Here is a 22743-nt window from a genome sequence, read left to right as displayed (position 1 = left end):
GTGAATAACGAGACGCAGTCAGAATATTGGCTTCAGAAGCTTTTCGTGGGGTTGACCTTTCACGGTTTTTATTTTCCAAACATTGCATGTTTTTAGCCTTTTTACAAATGTTAACAAGAGGTAGTTGTGAGGCGCCCACATTTGTGCCCAGAATGACTAAATGTAAATATTGTAATTACAGAACGAATGACTGTGCTGCCTCAGCCAACAGCCCCGGCATGGGAATGTGCTACCCCGGGTTCCCTGCGCTGTTCCTTCTTAGCTGGAGGCAAATGGATTTGATGCTCTGTACAGGTATAGGACCTGTTATCCAGAATGCTCGGGACCAAGGGTATTCCAGATAAGGGGTCTTTCCATAATTTGGATCTCCATACCTAAAGTCTACTAAAAAATTAATGAAACATTATTGAAACCCAATAGGGCTGTTCTGCCCCCAATAAGGGGTAATTATATCTTAGTTGGGATCAAGTACAGGTACTGTTTTATTATTACAGAGAAAAGGGAATCATTTAACCATTAAATAAACCCAATAGGGCTGTTCTGCCCCAATAAGGGGTAATTATATCTTAGTTGGGATCAAGTACAGGTACTGTTTTATTATTACAGAGAAAAGGGAATCATTTAACCATGAAATAAACCCAATAGGGCTGTTCTGCCCCAATAAGGGGTAATTATATCTTAGTTGGGATCAAGTACAGGTACTGTTTTATTATTACAGAGAAAAGGGAATCATTTAACCATTAAATAAACCCAATAGGACTGTTCTGCCCCAATAAGGGGTAATTATATCTTAGTTGGGATCAAGTACAGGTACTGTTTTATTATTACAGAGAAAAAAGAAATCAGTTTTAAAATTCTGAATTATTTGATTAAAATGGAGTCTATGGGAGACAGGCTTTCCGTGTTTCGGAGCTTTCTGGATAAGGGATCCCATACCTGTATTTAGTCTTAAAGGAGACAGACATTCTGCTTTTTTTCTACAAAGATCAGTTATATTAAATGATGTTTAATGCACACTATTATTGTAGCCTTGTGGCTTTGCCATTTGGCAAGACTGACCCAAAGGATCTACACAATACGGTCGCTCTCGTTGGATTCTACCCATTGCTCCGTGCTTAATGTTCCATGCAGGCCGGACTGAATTCATATTTTTTTCAAGGCTTATTTCGCCATAAAAGGGTGTGAAAAACAGGTGCAAAAAGCCATTTTAGGCACAAAATTACTTATTTCTATTTGTGAAGTATAATAGGTGCCTCAGTAACTGCCCTGTAACAAAGGGCTTTATTATAGTGCAGTAACGTTGGGTTACCCCGGCCCTGCCGGCCGCACGTAGTATCTGAAGCAGAGAGAAGATGGGCGCAGCACTCAGGCAACAGCAGCGCTAAATGACTTCCTTTCATCTGCTGCGACATATTGCTTTGTCCTCTCAGCCCTGTGAGTAATTCCTGCGCCATGCGCTACCCTGTCACATTCTCAGAAATGCTCAATGCCATGCACTCTCCAGAGCAGTCTCGCTTGTGTTTGTCACGAATCTGGAAAGAATGTTCTCCACTGATTCTATTAGACGTCACGATCTCCCTTTCATCAAAAGTGTTTTTCCCGGATGAGAAAAATGCATTTAAAAAACAGAATAATATATAAATATATATAAATATATAGGGGATAATTGTACAGCCGCCCTGGTACTCAGAATGGTGCTAGCGAGCCCTACTGAAATAATACAAGTTTGCTTCCCCTTCTTGTTGAAATTCAGTTTATATATATATATATACAGTATGTGTGTGTGTGTGTGTGAAGTGATCAATAGGCTGGTTAGATGATACATAGAAAGATATAAATAGTTCCATTGACTCAGAGAAAGAAAACAATGAGATAGATAAAGACAGAGATAGGTAAGAAAGACATATAGAGGTCGATTGATATTTCATAGAAATAGATGGAAGCAGGGGAAGTTAGTCTTTTGGGTACCCTACATTAGATGAGAGAGATAGATAGATAGATAGATAGATAGATAGATAGATAGATAGATAGATAGATAATAGATAATAGATATATGATAGATAGATAATAGATATATGATAGATAGATAGATAGATAGATGATAGATAATAGATTGATGATAGATAGATGATAGATAGATAGATAGATAGATAGTTAGATAGATGATAGATAGAGAGATAGATGATTTATAGATAGATAGATGATAGATAGAGAGATAGATGATTGATAGATAGATAGATAGACAGATGATAGATAGATAATAGATAGATAGATACAGTAGATAGATAAACGATAGATAGATAGATGATAGATAATAGATAGATAGATACAGTAGATAGATAGATAAACGATAGATAGATCAGTGTTTTTCAACCTTTTTTGGGCAAAGGCACACTTGTTTCATGAAAAAAATCACGAGGCACACCACCATTAGAAAATGTTAAAAAATTTAACACTGTGCCCAGCAGCAGTGCCCCCCTAGTACATTGGTGCCCAGCAGCAGTGCCCCCCTAGTACATTGGTGCCAAGAGCAGTGCCCCCCTAGTACATTGGTGCCCAGCAGCAGTGCCCCCCTAGTACATTGGTGCCCAGCAGCAGTGCCCCCCTAGTACATTGGTGCCCAGCAGCAGTGCCCCCTAGTACATTGGTGCCCAGCAGCAGTGCCCCCCTAGTACATTGGTGCCAAGAGCAGTGCCCCCTAGTACATTGGTGCCCAGCAGCAGTGCCCCCCTAGTACATTGGTGCCCAGCAGCAGTGCCCCCCTAGTACATTGGTGCCAAGAGCAGTGCCCCCCTAGTACATTGGTGCCCAGCAGCAGTGCCCCCCTAGTACATTGGTGCCCAGCAGCAGTGCCCCCCTAGTACATTGGTGCCCAGCAGCAGTGCCCCCCTAGTACATTGGTGCCAAGAGCAGTGCCCCCCTAGTACATTGGTGCCCAGCAGCAGTGCCCCCCTAGTACATTGGTGCCCAGCAGCAGTGCCCCCCTAGTACATTGGTGCCAAGAGCAGTGCCCCCTAGTACATTGGTGCCCAGCAGCAGTGCCCCCCTAGTACATTGGTGCCCAGCAGCAGTGCCCCTCTAGTACATTGGTGCCCAGCAGCAGTGCCCCCCTAGTACATTGGTGCCAAGAGCAGTGCCCCCTAGTACATTGGTGCCCAGCAGCAGTGCCCCCCTAGTACATTGGTGCCAAGAGCAGTGCCCCCCTAGTACATTGGTGCCCAGCAGCAGTGCCCCCCTAGTACATTGGTGCCAAGAGCAGTGCCCCCCTAGTACATTGGTGCCCAGCAGCAGTGCCCCCCTAGTACATTGGTGCCCAGCAGCAGTGCCCCCCTAGTACATTGGTGCCCTGCCTACGGCACACCAGGCAACATCTCGCGGCACACTAGTGTGCCGCAGGACAGTGGTTGAAAAACGCTGAGATAGATGATAGATAGATAGATAGATAGATAGATAGACGATAGATAGCTAGATGATAGATAGATAGATTGTTATTGCTATTTGTAAAATCCTGTTTGTCATTGTTCTTTTTTTAAAAGGTTTTTTTTCCATTTCAAGCTGGTGTCTCTAAATGGCGAGTTGTTCCTCGTACCAGCAGTGAGTTACTACTATGAGTAAATACATGTCATTGCTTGAATTTTCACATACCGTCTTCTCTCTTGCAGGAATGAGGGATAAATCTGTACAATGCCCTGAGTCCCACGTTGCTGACCCTGTAGGCCCCGTGTAGGGGTACAATAAGGTTTTGCACTGGGTGCTCAATACAGAAACTAATGGGAAGGGGAATGAGAGTTCCTTTATGTCTCCAGCCCTACAGAATGGCTTTGCTATGTATTTGCTACATTTTACACTTACCCTGCACTTTTCTGAGCTGAATGGGTACAAATACCCGACATCTCGTATTTAGCATGCACGTGTTTCTTTAAATATCTCATTTGCTCGCAGTTCTTTTTGAACTTCTCACTGGTATACTGACCAGTTATGGATTTAATAGATAATAAATATTTTGTTTGGCTTTCTGGCTCACTCCTGCGGAACACAAGTTAGACTGGACTCCAAACACTTAGTCCATCATTACTCCTACGGGTACTAATCCCCCATAGGTGCTTTGGGCCATTTGGCCAACCCACTGTAACCGTCTCCTTGAGGCGCCGGGGCAGGGAGAGGGGAGACTGTAGTTTTGCTTTCACACTAAAAAAGACACATTTCCTGTCCCATAAAAAGAAAATGTAACTCTCAACATTGGTAAATGGTTCTCTCCTTGTCTCGTGGCAGAAGCACCCCTGTCCCTCCCTGGGCACCCCTTCTCCTTTGCACCCTTACTGGAACGCCAGACTGCTCACTAGGTAGTCCTCACTGTCTCACACACCTAGATTGACTACCATTACTGAAGGCACTAGCCCTCCTCTACATCATCCTCATTTTTGGGGGTCCATTCTCCCGAAATATTCCTGAGAGCTAGAGACACAAACACTCAAAGTGGAATAAACAAAACATGGATTCTTCCAACATCATTGGTGCTCCAGCCCACCTAGAACCCTCTATATCACCTGGTGGAGCTATGAGGGTGACCCCTTCCAACCCCCCCCAACAACTGGCAAATGGTGCCACCTTAGCCCACTGTTATTGTGCCCTTCCCACCCTAGTTAGAGTATTACAAACCATGATTGGATCCATCTTGGCCTAAGGACCCTTGGTCCATGTGTTGGCTACTCACCAATCCCTTTCATGTACAGTATATTGCTTTAATTACCAGCAAAAATGATCCTCCCATGTCTAAGGGATTCAAAGTGATTGTTTAATACATGTTTAGCCGTGAGTACATGTAAATACATATTTATTTGTGAGTGTAGTTGGTTAGTTCCCACCTCCAACCTAGTAAATTGGTCTTATAAGCCTTTTAAACTACCACTATGAGTATCACCCGTGAATACTGTGCAATTATTGTTTGTGCCCAGCCCCAGTTTATGCCTGAGCATCCTACATGGAGTTGTAACATGTTCCAACCCTAAATGACCCACCCTGTAATATATATTTATATTATATATTGAGTGAAGTTGTCAGATTTGGGCAGCAGGATCACTCGGATATGGCACCCAGTCTGCCGCCCACGCCTGCTCACTGGCTGTTATTTTATTAATGAATGTGATGATTTTTGCTGCTTTCAATTTGCTAAATGATTATTTTATGAAAGAGCCTTTCTCTCATGCTTATTGCACAGATCCTTCACCGTGGTGCCAAATATTGTCATAGAAATGATCGGATCATGAAAAATCGTGCAAGAACACTAATTAGACTGAAATGCTATTAACGTCGAGATAAAGTGCCAAAGCTGACACTCAGGAGCAATTCACTTTTTAGTCATTACTGTAATTATCTCGAACACAGAAGATAATCTCAACTTCACAAGGCTATTAAAATTGTATAAACAAGGTAAATATTTCAGTTTATGTACCATGGGCTCATCTTATTTACCTAACTGTAATGATAAATACTAAGCAGTTACACAAAGCTGTTTTAGGGCTCTGGCACATGGGGAGATTAGTCGCCCGCGACAAAACTCCCTGTTCGCGGGCGACTAATCTCCCTGAGTTGCCTTCCCCTGCCATCCCACCAGCGACAATGTAAGTCGCCGGTGGGATGGCACACGCAGCGGCGCGATTTCGGGAAATCGCAAGGCTTTTTCAGCAATTTGCGCGAAATCGCGCCTTCACGTGTGCCATCCCACCGGCGACTTACATTGTCGCTGGTGGGATGGCAGGGGAAGGCAACTCAGGGAGATTAGTCGCCCGCGAACAGGGAGTTTTGTCGCGGGCGACTAATCTCCCCGTGTGCCAGAGCCCTTAAAAAGGGTAGGATAATAGAGGAGAAAGAAGCTTCTAGAAAACTGTGGGTGATATGGAGGGAGAGATGGTGCCTATAGTAGCAGTGGGGGGATAATAGCCTCTGGGAAGGGACTGGGGCTGTGGGATAGCAGGTATAGTAGGGAGAGATGGTGCCTATAGTAGCAGTGGGGGGATAATAGCCTCTGGGAAGGGACTGGGGCTGTGGGATAGCAGGTATAGTAGGGAGAGATGGTGCCTATAGTAGCAGTGGGGGGATAATAGCCTCTGGGAAGGGACTGGGGCTGTGGGATAGCAGGTATAGTAGGGAGAGATGGTGCCTATAGTAGCAGTGGGGGGATAATAGCCTCTGGGAAGGGACTGTGGCTGTGGGATAGCAGGTATAGTAGGGAGAGATGGTGCCTATAGTAGCAGTGGGGGGATAATAGCCTCTGAGAAGGGACTGGGGCTGTGGGATAGCAGGTATAGTAGGGAGAGATGGTGCCTATAGTAGCAGTGGGGGGATAATAGCCTCTGGGAAGGGACTGGGGCTGTGGGATAGCAGGTATAGTAGGGAGAGATGGTGCCTATAGTAGCAGTGGGGGGATAATAGCCTCTGGGAAGGGACTGGGGCTGTGGGATAGCAGGTATAGTAGGGAGAGATGGTGCCTATAGTAGCAGTGGGGGGATAATAGCCTCTGGGAAGGGACTGGGGCTGTGGGATAGTAGGTATAGTAGGGAGAGATGGTGCCTATAGTAGCAGTGGGGGGATAATAGCCTCTGGGAAGGGACTGGGGCTGTGGGATAGCAGGTATAGTAGGGAGAGATGGTGCCTATAGTAGCAGTGGGGGGATAATAGCCTCTGGGAAGGGACTGTGGCTGTGGGATAGCAGGTATAGTAGGGAGAGATGGTGCCTATAGTAGCAGTGGGGGGATAATAGCCTCTGGGAAGGGACTGGGGCTGTGGGATAGCAGGTATAGTAGGGAGAGATGGTGCCTATAGTAGCAGTGGGGGGATAATAGCCTCTGGGAAGGGACTGGGGCTGTGGGATAGCAGGTATAGTAGGGAGAGATGGTGCCTATAGTAGCAGTGGGGGGGATAATAGCCTCTGGGAAGGGACTGGGGCTGTGGGATAGCAGGTATAGTAGGGAGAGATGGTGCCTATAGTAGCAGTGGGGGATTATAGCCTCTGGGAAGGGACTGTGGCTGTGGGATAGCAGGTATAGTAGGGAGAGATGGTGCCTATAGTAGCAGTGGGGGGATAATAGCCTCTGGGAAGGTACTGGGGCTGTGGGATAGCAGGTATAGTAGGGAGAGATGGTGGCTATAGTAGCAGTGGGGGGATAATAGCCTCTGGGAAGGGACTGGGGCTGTGGGATAGCAGGTATAGTAGGGAGAGATGGTGCCTATAGTAGCAGTGGGGGGATAATAACCTTTTCATAGTGGCGGATGATGTAGCAGATGTTGGTAGGTCGAGTGGTTGATAGCAAAAGTCAGAACCATTGAGGGAGTTGTTGAACATTAGTTGAGGAGCCATGGTTCATATTTATAGATATAACTGGGCCATGCAATGTTGATTGGAAGCTCACTGCTACACACTATTAATATTAACACCTCTGATTAATGGATGCATTGGCAATGTAGCTTTGGTAAAAACAACAACTATCTGAGTACAGACTATTGATTATTTAATAAATGCACAAAAACAGTTCACAGAAAGCAATTGTGCTTGTGCAACGCCTGGCGATTACATATGATTACGAAACCTCTCGAAACAAAGCCGCGCGCAGCGATATAAATAAATGGTATTTTCTTTCTCAGGTAGATTGATTTTGGAGATTGTCCAATGATGTGATGCGTCATGTTTTGAGGAACCGGGAGGGCTTTTTAGATTCGCTGTGTGATGTTGCAAGCGCCCCACCCCGTGTTTATCTGCCTGTGACTCACCCGGCAAATTGGCACCGGCGTCCACAGAGGGAAGGAGACCTCGCCTGACCTCAACTACCCTTCCCGGGCACGCTAATTATATTTAGAGCTTCCTTTCTCGCCGCGCCATGCGTTTATTGGTTTGGGAGATGGTTCACTCCCAGGTGGAACCCTTGCACTTTTACCTGGCAAACTCATACCCTGTAGATCATGTTCCATGTATTGCTAAAGCTACAATGGCAATATGATACGGGCGGAAGCAAGGTCTTCCAATAGATGAAGTGCCTTAGGCCTGACGGTGCTATTATTATTTTTAGTTAATAATTTTGAATACATATTCCTCCAGTGCGACCCATACCCATTTAATTAATGGTGAAGGAAAGCTCAACCAAATATAATTCCTTTATTGAAGTGTTGGGTATTTAGCCGGAATACTACTCTCCTGCAGAGTGGTCAGCAATTCAATGAAAAAAATCCGATAGCACACCAAAGAATTTGGTAAAAAGGTATTTATTTAGCCCATATACACATGTACAAAGGGTGATGTTTCGGGCCCCCCGGGCCCTTTATCAAGGCTTGATATAGGGCCCAAGGGTCCATACCCAAACTGTGCTGTAGTAGAAAATATAGATGGCAAGTTGTATTTACAGGGTCCCATAAATAAGGTTGCCATCTTTGACCTGGGCAAAAAATGAACAAGTGATGACATCAGTGACAAGGAAGTGACATATGGGGATGGGGACATGACATCATTGGTGGTTATTGGCCATATTATAGCCAGTGACAGTTGTCACTTGAACAGCCCTTAGAAAAACAGAGCTGTTTGGGTCAAAACCGAACAGGTAACATTACTACCCATAAAGTATAAGATGTTTTGGGAATTGCTGAAGGGTCATCATCGTTCAGGCAGCCCTACTTTATATAGATAATGTGGCCCCGAACTCACTGACACCTGGAACCTGCCTTTTCCTGGTATTTTGGTGAGCCAGTCCGACTCTGACCATAAAACATTCATGGTTAATCAATTCAGTCTCAGGATTTCTAACAAAATGTCCTCAATCTCATATACAGTACGTTGGTTTTATGATCTGCAAATAAAGCTAAAGGCCACAGCGATGCATCACAGGCACCAATAAGTCCAGGACTGAATAAGCAAATAGAACCTTGTCCATATTATCTGGAAATGCAGTGGACTAAAGAACTAAAGAAAAAGCACAATACAATATTCCAATATTTTGGATGAGTCCATAAAATGACGCCTCTCGCCTGCTAAGCCCCACTTTACAGCAGACGTTGCTACATCATTGCTTGAAACATTTGTGGTAAGAGAGTCACTAGTGGCCAGGTCTGGGGAATAAAGATGGCGGTCTGGCAGTTTGACAGTGGCTAGGACCAGTGTACTGATGGTTTGTCTTCATGATCCAACACTTTGTGAGTCACCTTAATACCCTGCTTCTTTTTCACAGTTAATCAAAAGGTTGAACTTGATATACATATCTTATTAGCCTCAAACTGCATGACTGCGTAGCTAGGTATCACCCCTCTATGTGGCAAACAGTCAATCTTTCAAATCCAAATTTACACCCCAGAGCCTTCCCAGGACCTAATATTTCTTTGAGGGAGGTGATCCATGGTGTCTTCAGTATTTGGATGATCTGAGCAATCTCGAAAAAGTAGATTATTTCTTTCAGTTTGTAGAAAAAATTGTGTCCAGCAGATACTTGTTCTCAACTAGATGCCAAGACCTAACACCTCCTATTGTTCAGTGATATTACCTCTACAATGTGAGCTAGGGCTTAGTGGAGCAACTTAGCTATTTAGCGATAACCCCACCGTGACAGATAAAGGGACTAGAAGGCACTGCCTTAGCAATATCCAGATAACCTCGAAAATAAAGTTTCATTTTGTGTTGGCTGCATAGTAAAATGTATTGTAGAACATCAAAAGCAAATGTCTACATAGTGGTCCATACTATTGGCCACGCAAAAAGAGGGCAGGGCAGTGCTGGACTAGCCCACCAGGATACCAGGAAAACTCCCAGTGGGCCCAGGGGTCAGTGGGCCCTCCTGCTTCTAACTATTTGCTGGAGTTGGCTGGTCCATTGGGATACCAGGAAAACTCCCGGTGGCCTGCTTCATGGTCATTCCCTATTCCTGTATGAGAACAAAGAGACTAGGGTAATAAAGAGATTAAATGAGCAAAGGGGGAATAATAGTTTAGAAAGTGAGCCCATGGTCCAGGGTTTTCTGGTGGGCCCCTGGCATCTCAGTCCGACACTGCAGGGCTTGGCCAGTTAAACTATAACTCTTCTTGGGTTGGAAGAGGAGCTCTTGTAATTTTAAAGCACCTTTGGCAGGTACCAAGTAACATAATGAAGATACTACATTTGTTGATGATAACTGAGGAGCTGTAGAGTATGGACATCAGCATATACTAGGGATAACTGTGGAAGGGAATTTATATTACTCTCCAATGCACTTATGCATAGTTTGGGCAAGCAAGGCCTTAGGAATTGCCCGGCTTTTAACCAGATGACTGAAAACATCAAATCTGAAGTGGCAGGATATCATGTACCTTCCCTAGATGGTTAGGAAACTACAACTTGGCCATTTGCTCAATTCAAAAATATAAGGTAACAATTTTCAACAAAAACGTTCTTCATTAGGTTCTTTCTTGGACCTTATATGAAACCACATATGTCACCCTGGTCAGAACAGGAAACCTAATGCGCATAGTTAAAATGGCTTCGTCCATCATCAAAGTCTTATCTAAGTATATTTAGTCCTGTTAAGCCCCTGACACTTTTACTAGTTGCCAAGACCAGAAAATAATTTCCAGGGGTACTTAGTTGCTAGGGTGGTGCATCACACAAAACCTGCTCGTATGTTGACAAATGGCCGAAACTGTCACCAGATACCGTATATTGCCTTCTGGTCAGAGGATCGTCAGCATTCTGCGCAGTTTAACATTTCCAAAGACTCAAAAGATCTGGTGAACACATTGCACCTCAAATACAGATAGATAGTTCCAATTGTTGGAAAGATAGAACCGCATTACTTCTACTGGAAAGGAATTCAGTGCACCTTCAACCTGGCTCTGATTTCCTCCATTCAAATTTATGTCCCCAATTCTGGAAATGCCTCCTTCTTCAGGCCTGATTGTTACCTTAATATTGTTGAATGTTTATATAGGAGGCCCACAGGGTTATATTCCCCTACTGATTTGAAAGTCTTTGGTCAATAACCTATTACCCAGTCTCCTTCTGCCATAGCAAACCTGCCAGAAGGCCTGAAGGAAAGGCCTCAGTATCACAGGAACTATGGCATCCAATAAGTCTCAATTCATAATGTTATGAGGGTCTTGTGTCAACAAAGGATCTTATGTGCCCCTGTCTAATGGACAAAGGACAAAAAACATCTTCAGTCTGCATATTATAGCGAAAATGAGCTGGAATATATATCTGAGAGAGCCAATTACAGAAAAATCAATCTAAAGGACTGCAGGCATCACCACATTGCCCTACTGTTGCCATCTTGCTGGGCAATACCTGCTACCCCCTCGCTTACTACTTCAATTGCTTCTCTGCCCGTCTCATTCACCTCCATGTATATTGGCAATTATGAGCAATATGGGAACAGCAGCCACTTTAGACCGACAGCACTAATTATTATAGCCATCTCTACGCATTATAATAGCCATCTCTATGCATTATAATAGCCATCTCTAAGCATTATAATAGCCATCTCTAAGCATTACAATAGCCATCTCTAAGCATTACAATAGCCATCTCTAAGCATTACAATAGCCATCTCTAAGAATGGGCAAGTGTCAACTGAATCACCGTAAGACACGGTAATGGAAAATGTTGTAGAGCAAATCTGGCTCCACTCCAAACTACGGCATCAAACTGAATCGCGTCCAAAGTCAGATATGTGTTACAAGCCAGCGCAGATAGCTAAGGTATTAAAGGAGGTATTATGAACAATCCCCAGTTAGGAGAAGGACCTCCGATGGAATTGTTGGCAAAGCCAATGGAAACGTACTTATAATTAGAAGCAGTAGCAGAGCGCTTGATATGATAAAAGAAGAGTCTTTGGAGAGAACTCGTTAGTAGAGATGGAAACTGTGGAACAGAATAATATTATTCGGCAAAAGGTCGGGGGGCATCATGTATTTTTAACATCATTGCCCAGAAATAAAGTTGGTTAAACTGTCCTCGGGGGGCAGTGGGCTGGAAAGGAAAGCTGCTTCCTGTAGGCACAATACAAAGAGCAAATATCAGTTTACATGTTTCAGGCTAATTGTTTGTCATTTAATGGAATGGTAATTAAAGATTCTCAGGCAAATGTGTCTTCATGGCAAAAATCAAATAGGGCAAGGGCAATATTGGGCTGTTGTGGGGCCACACTTAGAGAAAAGGGGACCAAAAGGCGTTGTCTATCTCAGATTTGTGTAGCCCTGGCAAGTAACAATGGGGGTAGTCCACATGCAAAAAATATGGATCACCCAAAATACACTAAATAAGAGGAAAAACAAATTCAAATGTGCAGTGTTTCTATACAAGTATGATACATTATTCACTATCTGGTAGGGGGCAAAAAGGAGAGACTACCCTGGGCCCCCACAGAGCAGCAGGTAGGATGAGTGGGCAATAGCTGAACAAAATGGCAGCAGTAGGGCAACAAGGTGACTGGAACATTTAATATCAGTGTGGCCAACATTGAAAAGGGGCCCTGCATGTACCAACGCAGCCACAAAAGCACCTCTTAATAAGCGCAGACAGGAAAAACAGCACTTTTCCAATTGTTGGGAGTAAAAGTGGGTTGAGTATAAGTACCTGGAGACCCCCCTTTACTTCCAAATGACTGTAGCGCATAACCAGGCAAACGTGAGTTGACATTTGGTTATTTGAGGTATGAAAGATGATTAAAACCCTTTAGGATAATGTTATAGAAGTTGTACATTTTGCACAAGGCCCATAGCAACCCCTCAGTAGGGCAAAGGCAGGCCAAGCTGGCCAGGCACACTAGGCAACCCAGTCGACCACCTCACCCCCCCCCCGCCATGTTTGTGGATGCACAGTGATGTCACACGGGGGGCACTAGGGATAGGCAGAAGAGCTACCTGCTTAGCACCCCCCACTGTTGCCCCCTAGTCTAGTGTTCCTTCTGCCTACCCCTACTGGCCCTTATTCACGACCACAAGGGCAATTTTAAATGCAGTGTTTTTCCCACAATTCCAGCATCAGGCTACTCGACCCAGTGGGTTTTTGCTGTTTTTTTTCCAAACTGAAATCCTAAGGGCAATTTTAAATGAACTTTTCCTTGAAAGGCCTGCCCTGTACATTTTTTGGGGATGGAAGGGGGTGATTTTGTATTTATTAAAGGACATGTCAACCCCCCAACCAAAAATTTTAGCAGTGAAAAGCCTCACAGCATTCTTTAAATACCTGCCACTCCGGTCCCTCAGAAGCAAACACTGAAGCTGCAGCGATCCCTTGGAGTGTCTCTCACTGCAGAGCTGGGTAACTCCCTCTCCCCCCTCCCTTCAGAATCTCCTTGTCTGCCTGGCGTGGTGCACATGCGCACTATCAATCCATTTTCATGAGCCTGCATGTTCTGCAGGGCAACCGATCTGTTGTTTTTAATAAAGCTTGTTCAAAAAAAAAATCCAGGCAGGAGGGGCTATGCGCACATGCGCATTTGGAACATATACCGAGCTCTCGATGACATCACCCGGCAAAATGGCCGCCGGGTGACAGACGAAATGGCGAAAAAAAGAATGCAGCGGTACAGGCTGCAGGAAGAGCTTGAGGGAGCGAAAGTTATGCGTTTGAGGTGGGGGTAAGGTGCCCTTGGCTTTAGACCTGACATTAAAGTGAGGGTTGACATCTCCTTTAATAAAGATCTTACATTTTGTCCATTGCTTTAGGTCCTTCTCTGTTGGGGTGGTACTGCTCACCGCTTGGTGGGACTGCCCCATCCTGAGGCTCCATGGCCAAATCACAGTCTAGTAGTGTTGCCACCTTTGCTGGGTTATAAACCGGACAATGAGGATCATGTGATGATGCTGGCACCGTGCGTCACGAATGCCATCATACAATCAGGTGATGATGTGGGGGCGGGGTTATGGCATCCACTGGATGCAATTCTAAGGATTTCTGCCCGGTTTTCAACATCTTGAAATATTTTTGACCCCGATATCCCCTTGAAAAACCAGGCTGCCCAGGTCAAAACCAGACAGGTGGCGCCAACCCTACAGTCTGGCCTCAAGCATTTAATGACAGATGTACCACCCACCCCCAAATCCCTTCATTGCCATCTCTCCTAAACAAATACTCCTCATCTCCATCACCTCCTTCTCCACTGGGTTCAGTACTTGAGTAGTGGATGAGACTGTGGCAAGGATCTGGGAGGGGGGTCATAAGGACTGGGACTGTCCCGACAAAATCGGGGCAATTGACAAATATCACCCTTGTATTTTGGAGCTTTCTGAATGATGGGTTTCTGGATAGCAGATCCCGTACACCTACTTTATATTAGACTAGGGCAAGGGATCCCCAACCTTTCTTACTCGTGAGCCACAGTCAAATGTAAAAAGACTTGGAGAGCAACACAAGCACCATAAACGTTCATGGAGGAGCCAAATAAGGGCTGTGATTGGCTATTAGGCAGCCTCTATGCACCCTATCAGCTTACAGGGGCTTTATTTGGTAGGAAATCTTGTTTTTATTCAACCAAAACTTGCCCCCAAGTCAGGAATTCAAAAATAACTCCCTGGTTTGGGGGCACTGAGAGCAACATCCAAGGGGTTGGGGAGTAACGTGTTGAGCCACTGGTTGGGGATCACTGGAGTAGGGTGTTTGTATGCAGCGTATGTACCAATACATTGTATAAAAGCAGTTTCTGGAAGCTTCTGTGATTGTGCCAGGGCTGAATTTCATGATTCTGTTGTACAAAGTCCATTTCGACAAAACCCAGTTTCCTCACTAGCAGTTGCCGTAATGCTCCGTCTCTGTGTAACCGACTGTATCCAGGGGAAGCTCAGTTGCAGCCACTTGTTCTTAGTTCACCATGACGGTATGTGCAATGCACTTTATCAGATTATCGGGGGCACGGGAGGGGGGGGCAGAGACATATAGAGATAGATTAGGGGTTTGAGATGATCCAATGCACAAAACACGTTTAGCACATAGCTCTCCTGATGTAATACATTGCGTTACAACAATCCTGGAGGGTTAAGTCATTGCTCTGTGATGGAATGGGGTAATGGCCCAAGTGCGAAATAGCCTGAAACGTGAGACTCTTCAGATGGATTCAAAGAGCAGCCTGTTCCCCTGCGGCCAGATAAGGCGACTTTGAGAGCTCATTGTGATGGGACTTGGCTCAGGGCTGACATTGGCACCGGCCCCCCGTCACACTGGCTGTGGGGATAAATGTATAAAGCACATGTTATATTGTGTCACAATTCTTAGGTGTTTACAGTATATGCATAGGTATTACAGGGGATGATGGGAGTTGTAGTCAAATTAGTCCTGTTCTGCCGCATCTCGACGACTTGTCACATTAAACTGCATCTGTCCAGCTACATGGTTTGTCCCCTTTAAACGCCAAAGTCAACTATTGTGTTTTACTCCCAATATAAAAGCTAGAAAGGGGGACCAGATGAATAGGTTTATAAAAAAAATACCCTGTAGCAGGGGCAGAAATGAAAGTTAGCTCATATACTGTTTAGGGAGATACCATAAAACTATGGCACATAGGGATTCCCCTGTACTAAGCACAATTCAGCAGGAACATCCCCCTAAGTTTGCTCATAGCCTGTACAGAGAGATACCATAGAACTATGGCACATAGGGATTCCCCTGTACTAAGCACAATTCAGCAGGAACAGCCCCCTAAGTTTGCTCATAGCCTGTACAGAGAGATACCATAGAACTATGGCACATAGGGATTCCCCTGTACTAAGCACAATTCAGCAGGAACATCCCCCTAAGTTTGCTCATAGCCTGTACAGAGAGATACCATAGAACTATGGCACATAGGGATTCCCCTGTACTAAGCACAATTCAGCAGGAACAGCCCCCTAAGTTTGCTCATAGCCTGTACAGAGAGATACCATAAAACTATGGCACATAGGGATTCCCCTGTACTAAGCACAATTCAGCAGGAACATCCCACTAAGTTTGCTCATAGCCTGTACAGAGAGATACCATAAAACTATGGCACATAGGGATTCCCCTGTACTAAGCACAATTCAGCAGGAACAGCCCCCTAAGTTTGCTCATAGCCTGTACAGAGAGATACCATAAAACTATGGCACATAGGGATTCCCCTGTACTAAGCACAATTCAGCAGGAACAGCCCCCTAAGTTTGCCCATAGCCTGTACAGAGAGATACCATAAAACTATGGCAGCATAGGGATTCCCCTGTACTAAGCACAATTCAGCAGGAACAGCCCCCTAAGTTTGCCCATAGCCTGTACAGAGAGATACCATAAAACTATGGCAGCATAGGGATTCCCCTGTACTAAGCACAATTCAGCAGGAACAGCCCCCTAAGTTTGCTCATAGCCTGTACAGAGAGATACCATAAAACTATGGCAGCATAGGGATTCCCCTGTACTAAGCACAATTCAGCAGGAACAGCCCCCTAAGTTTGCTCATAGCCTGTACAGAGAGATACCATAAAACTATGGCACATAGGGATTCCCCTGTACTAAGCACAATTCAGCAGGAACAGCCCCCTAAGTTTGCTCATAGCCTGTACAGAGAGATACCATAAAACTATGGCAGCATAGGGATTCCCCTGTACTAAGCACAATTCAGCAGGAACAGCCCCCTAAGTTTGCTCATAGCCTGTACAGAGAGATACCATAAAACTTAATGACAGTTGGAGTGCAGACAATATCTTGGGCCCTAAAACAGGCCCTATAGCCTTTTAGGCCCCCGTTGAGCCATATACTGTATTAAAACTTAACCATGTGTATAGAATCAGCCCTTTTGCTCATATCCCTGGAGGCTGCTGGGATAATACATTCTGTTTATATGTTCATTCTGTTTATCTGCAGGACATCTGTGCTTGTGGCACGTTGCAGCTTAGTCGTTGGTCACGGCCTATATTAAAGCTGCTTAGATTTCAGTTAGAGATAGGTAACAGTGTCAGTTAATTGAGGTGAAGTTGTCATGAACTGAATGGCTCCTAACCACCCGGCCCGGTTATCTCTCATTGCAAGAAGATCAGTTACTTACTCCGGCTTTGATTGATTTGCGGCAAGGGGGGGGCCCCAGGAATGCAGGAAGGCCGCGCTTTCATCTGATGGGGGCTCATGTGCATCAGGGGTGGGAGTTGTACTTTATCTGTTTCCAGCTTTCCCTTATCTTTGTACTTTGTACCTTTATCTACTTTCTGCACCCCAAAGGTCTCCCCCTTATTCATGGTACCATTTTTGTTACTCCCTTGACACCTTTGCTCATTGGCTGCAGAGATATTAAATATTAGATATGGGAGTTGTGTTTCATCTGTAATAAAAGCTATTTATAATTAGGATGTGTCTTATAATTGTATTTTTCTTTTTAAGAGAACCTGATGGAGGAGTGATAGGGCAGTGCTTCTGTATATGAGCGTGTGGTGCCAAGAAATTGCTCTTTTTCTGACCAAATGAAGTAAAGTTTAATTCTACAGAAATACAGAGAGTAGGGCTGAAACAGTCGTTTTTGGTTTGGATTTGGCCCAATTGTCCACAAAAGATGCTATTTCTGCAGTCAAAATACATCAAACATCTCCATTATGATAGCTGGACCAAATGAATGATATGTTGAGTTGCCCATACCAGATTATTTACCTATTTGGCCAACCAGGGGAGGGAATCAATCAGAATGAAGGCTTAGCCCCTGAACCAACAACAAGATAAGACCAGTTGGGTGAGAACCACATCAATGACATTTTTAATGGTTTTAAGGCATTTTCAGTTCCTCAGTGATGCTGATGACATATTGGTTTCCACAAAGCAGTAACTGCCCAATGTGACTTGTGGGAACTGGGATTTTGACGCCACATTGTGATAATTTTTTACTGCTTTTTTACATTGGATTATTAGTGATTTTATTGTATTCTACATTGTTCTTGATGGATTGTATTTCATTGTGAATATTTTGCACACAATCATTTTATTGTGGTTGGGGGGGTGGTCTGTCCGTGCCAAATAGTTTTATAACCCTGGGGAAATCCTACACATACTAGGTACCGTATATACTCGAGTATAAGCCAATCCGAATATAAGCCGAGGTACCTAATTTTACCTAAGAAAACTGGAAAAAACGTATTGACTCGAGTATAAGTCTATAGGGTGGGAAATGCAGCAGCTACTGCTAAGTTTCAATAATCAAAATAAATACCAATAAAATTACATTAAATGAGTGGGGTATATGTTTTTAAATATTTATTTAAACAGTAAACTAGCTCTAGTGGAGAAGAGGGTCAACAAAAACAATGTGGTATCAATAATGATACCTTAAGAGTACTACCCTTAGCTCAATCAGCAACCAAGCTAAAACACAAAGAGTTAAAATCCTTCAAAACTATATATAGTTTATATAGAATATAAAGTGCAATGTCTAGTGCAGAATGGGACAGGTGAGGATGGTAGATGAGGATGAATTTGGGAGCGGGCCAGGGCACTGAAGGGTCTGGTGGGCTAATTTGCTCACAAAGGAGAGAGGGTGCTAGTCTGGAGGGACCCATGGCACCCGACTCGAGTATAAGCCGAGGGTGACTTTTTCAGCACATTTTGGGTGCTGAAAAACTAGGCTTATACTCGAGTATATACAGTATTAAAGAATTCAAATAATCCCAGGCATTCATTCTGACCATATTTTGTCTAGATGCCCAAGAACATGGGCAAGGTAAGGTGCTGTGATATAGTATAGTTTAGATTTGCAATTTGGTAGGTTGGAGTTTGGGCTTGCAAATCCTATTGGGTGAGTGTCACATGAGGTCATTTACATCATCCATTCCTGATGGGTGTGCATAGGTTACTATTGTCATGCAGTTGTTGGCCTGAGCACCAATTAGATGTGTCCCTCAAGTAGCCATCACCTTGGTGGCCAAATCAGTGAAAGATTAGTAACCCTGCCCAACCTTGGCATGTACGGCAAGGCATCTGGGACCTCTTTGTTCCTCCTCATATTCCTTAACTTACAGAATTAGTTCTGGAGATCACAGTACGTGGCTTTATTTTCATAATCCCTTACATTCTGCAGACAGGAAGGTACCAAGAACCGCTCCAAAACTAGATTTGTCTTGACGCCTAACTTATGGAACAAATATATTCCTTGTTACATCCGGGTTCTCCTGGGTTCCTGCTAACTGTCCTACCGTGGAGCTCACAGCTTCACTTGTGCTCAATCCATGGCAAATGCTCTGATGTTCTCGGCACGCCGCTAAGCTTTCAGCATTGCATTTGACAGAATTAGAAACATGCTCTATAGATTGCAAGCGAGAATATTGCATTGCCAGTAAAGAAGAATTGCAGGAAGGAATTGTAGGAAACATCTAACTCATGTTCCTAAGCCCAAGCTAGGGTCTGCGTTATATTACTTAAATTCCATGGCGCTGACTTATCATGTACCACGTGCCTAGAACAGGAGCCTGGAACTCGTCTAAGGCTTTAACCCTGTAGGTGCCCCAGGTTTGCGACCAGTCTAAGGAGTGGATAGAAGGCCTGTAAGATGGGTGGGTAGGGGTGTCCTCTTGTAAAGCAAACTCCATGGTGCCGAAATGCAGAAATGTAGCTATTCCTATAGGAACATCAGCAAATATATACAATTTTCTGGTTTAAATCTATAACATTTTCTGATTAATTATCCTGCTGTCTATAAATAAAGAATATTGATCCTGCCTTTCAGACACAAACAGCAAAGGAAGGTTCTGCTTTATAGAAATACCAGTTTGAATCCAAGTCAAATGCAGGAAAAGAAGAAATAAATCTCTGTCTCCAATGATTATCCATATTTGTAATACCCCCCCCCCCAAAAAAATGACAAAGGGGCAACTGTTGTAGCCAATCAGTGGGCCCGCCAGAATTTCTCTATTATTCTACCCACATCTTGAATGTGAACCACAAAATGCCTTTCCCACTCACAGAATCCGGGATTAGTTCTGTATATGTTTGTTCTGTATATTGTTCAGAAAAAACAGATTTTAACATTTTTCAGTAATAATTTTTCTTTTTCATTAAACTTGAGGTGTTACTGAAGAAAGTCCCTGTATTCTAACTGGCAGCCAGGAGCCTTTCTAATAAACAGGCTTAATGCATTGATCCAGGATAATGTTTATCCTACTGGGAGACACCGTGTTCTGTACAGTCAGTGGAAATGCCTCATTCTATCCTTTCTAAGAACTCGGGCCTAAACTTTTAATCCATATCACCCACACAGGAACAGACTGTCCAACCTGTGCTACTACTGCTATTGTTCCACTACACCTCCCAGAATGTGTGCTTCCACATCAGCTAAAGTGGGTAGCCCTGGTAAACATGTTGTAGTAACCATATTGCCCTATCTTGCCAGCCGACAGCCCCAGTCCCTTCCCAGAGGCTATTATCCCCCCACTGCTACTATAGGCACCATCTCTCCCTACTATACCTGCTATCCCACAGCCCCAGTCCCTTCCCAGAGGCTATTATCCCCCCACTGCTACTATAGGCACCATCTCTCCCTACTATACCTGCTATCCCACAGCCCCAGTCCCTTCCCAGAGGCTATTATCCCCCCACTGCTACTATAGGCACCATCTCTCCCTACTATACCTGCTATCCCACAGCCCCAGTCCCTTCCCAGAGGCTATTATCCCCCACTGCTACTATAGGCACCATCTCTCCCTACTATACCTGCTATCCCACAGCCCCAGTCCCTTCCCAGAGGCTATTATCCCCCCACTGCTACTATAGGCACCATCTCTCCCTACTATACCTGCTATCCCACAGCCCCAGTCCCTTCCCAGAGGCTATTATCCCACTGCTACTATAGGCACCATCTCTCCCTACTATACCTGCTATCCCACAGCTCCAGTCCCCTCCCAGAGGCTATTATCCCCCCACTGCTACTATAGGCACCATCTCTCACTACTATACCTTCTATCCCACAGCCCCAGTCCCTTCCCAGAGGCTATTATCCCCCACTGCTACTATAGGCACCATCTCTCCCTACTATACCTGCTATCCCACAGCCCCAGTCCCCTCCCAGAGGCTATTATCCCCCCACTGCTACTATAGGCACCATCTCTCCCTACTATACCTGCTATCCCACAGCCCCAGTCCCTTCCCAGAGGCTATTATCCCCCCACTGCTACTATAGGCACCATCTCTCCCTACTATACCTGCTATCCCACAGCCCCAGTCCCTTACCAGAGGCTATTATCCCCCCACTGCTACTATAGGCACCATCTCTCCCTACTATACCTGCTATCCCACAGCCCCAGTCCCTTACCAGAGGCTATTATCCCCCCACTGCTACTATAGGCACCATCTCTCCCTACTATACCTGCTATCCCACAGCCCCAGTCCCTTCCCAGAGGCTATTATCCCCCACTGCTACTATAGGCACCATCTCTCCCTACTATACCTGCTATCCACAGCCCCAGTCCCTTCCCAGAGGCTATTATCCCCCCACTGCTACTATAGGCACCATCTCTCCCTACTATACCTGCTATCCCACAGCCCCAGTCCCTTCCCAGAGGCTATTATCCCCCCACTGCTACTATAGGCACCATCTCTCCCTACTATACCTGCTATCCCACAGCCCCAGTCCCTTCCCAGAGGCTATTATCCCACTGCTACTATAGGCACCATCTCTCCCTACTATACCTGCTATCCCACAGCCCCAGTCCCTTCCCAGAGGCTATTATCCCACTGCTACTATAGGCACCATCTCTCCCTACTATACCTGCTATCCCACAGCCCCAGTCCCTTCCCAGAGGCTATTATCTCCCCACTGCTACTATAGGCACCATCTCTCCCTACTATACCTGCTATCCCACAGCCCCAGTCCCTTCCCAGAGGCTATTATCCCCCCACTGCTACTATAGGCACCATCTCTCCCTACTATACCTGCTATCCCACAGCCCCAGTCCCTTCCCAGAGGCTATTATCCCCCCACTGCTACTATAGGGTCCACCTGATATTTATTTGATTGTTGCACATTGATTATTGATAATTGCTGCCAGCACAGCCCCCCCCCCCCCCCCCCCCTTTATTTTAGCTTCAGTAGTTTCCTTTTAAATTTAGCTTCTGATTTCTTTCTTCTAAGTAAATGATGAGGACACTGGTACTGTAGCAACATGGGCTGAACACATAGCGCTGCAATCAGAAGCATTGCCTGTACAGTGGTATGAGGTAATGCAGTGGAGAAATTGTTGAGTTTATGAAACACAAACAGTAGCCAAGGAAATATAATGAGTGAACATGATCCGCAGAGTATAAAGAAGAATCTAGCATTTTCCACTGGTAGAACATTAACTTTTAAAGTGATAGTAACGGTTCTAAACTAATGACAGCCTTGTTTTTTAAATAGATGGGGTTATTTGCTCTTCTAGGAACATCTGAATGCCCAGCCTGAAGCTCAGTGATGTGGGATATAGGGTGACTGTTACTTTCTGTCCTAGATATTCTTGAAACTTTATTTTATATATCATTTACTGTATATAGCACAATTTATATACTCAGCACTGTACAGCAGAACAATGAATTAATAGAACAAACAGGGGGGTCATTCCAGCAATAAAAATAAATAAACTATACAGTTTCATTAAAGATTAAGAGCTAAGAGACAAGAGGAAGGAGGTCTCTGCCCCACAGAGCTTACAATCCAAGTCAATCTGAATGACTGATTCATTGATATTCTATGTTCTGTACTCTGTTTCAAGAGAGAAGCGGAAATTGAGCAAAGGTTTGATGATTAAGGAGGCGCTGGCCAAGCTTAGCCCTTCCAATGGGACTTG

Source organism: Xenopus tropicalis, chromosome 6 (genome assembly GCF_000004195.4).
Source record: "Xenopus tropicalis strain Nigerian chromosome 6, UCB_Xtro_10.0, whole genome shotgun sequence".
NCBI lineage: Eukaryota > Metazoa > Chordata > Amphibia > Anura > Pipidae > Xenopus > Xenopus tropicalis.
Note: the sequence above shows the minus strand (reverse complement) of the source record.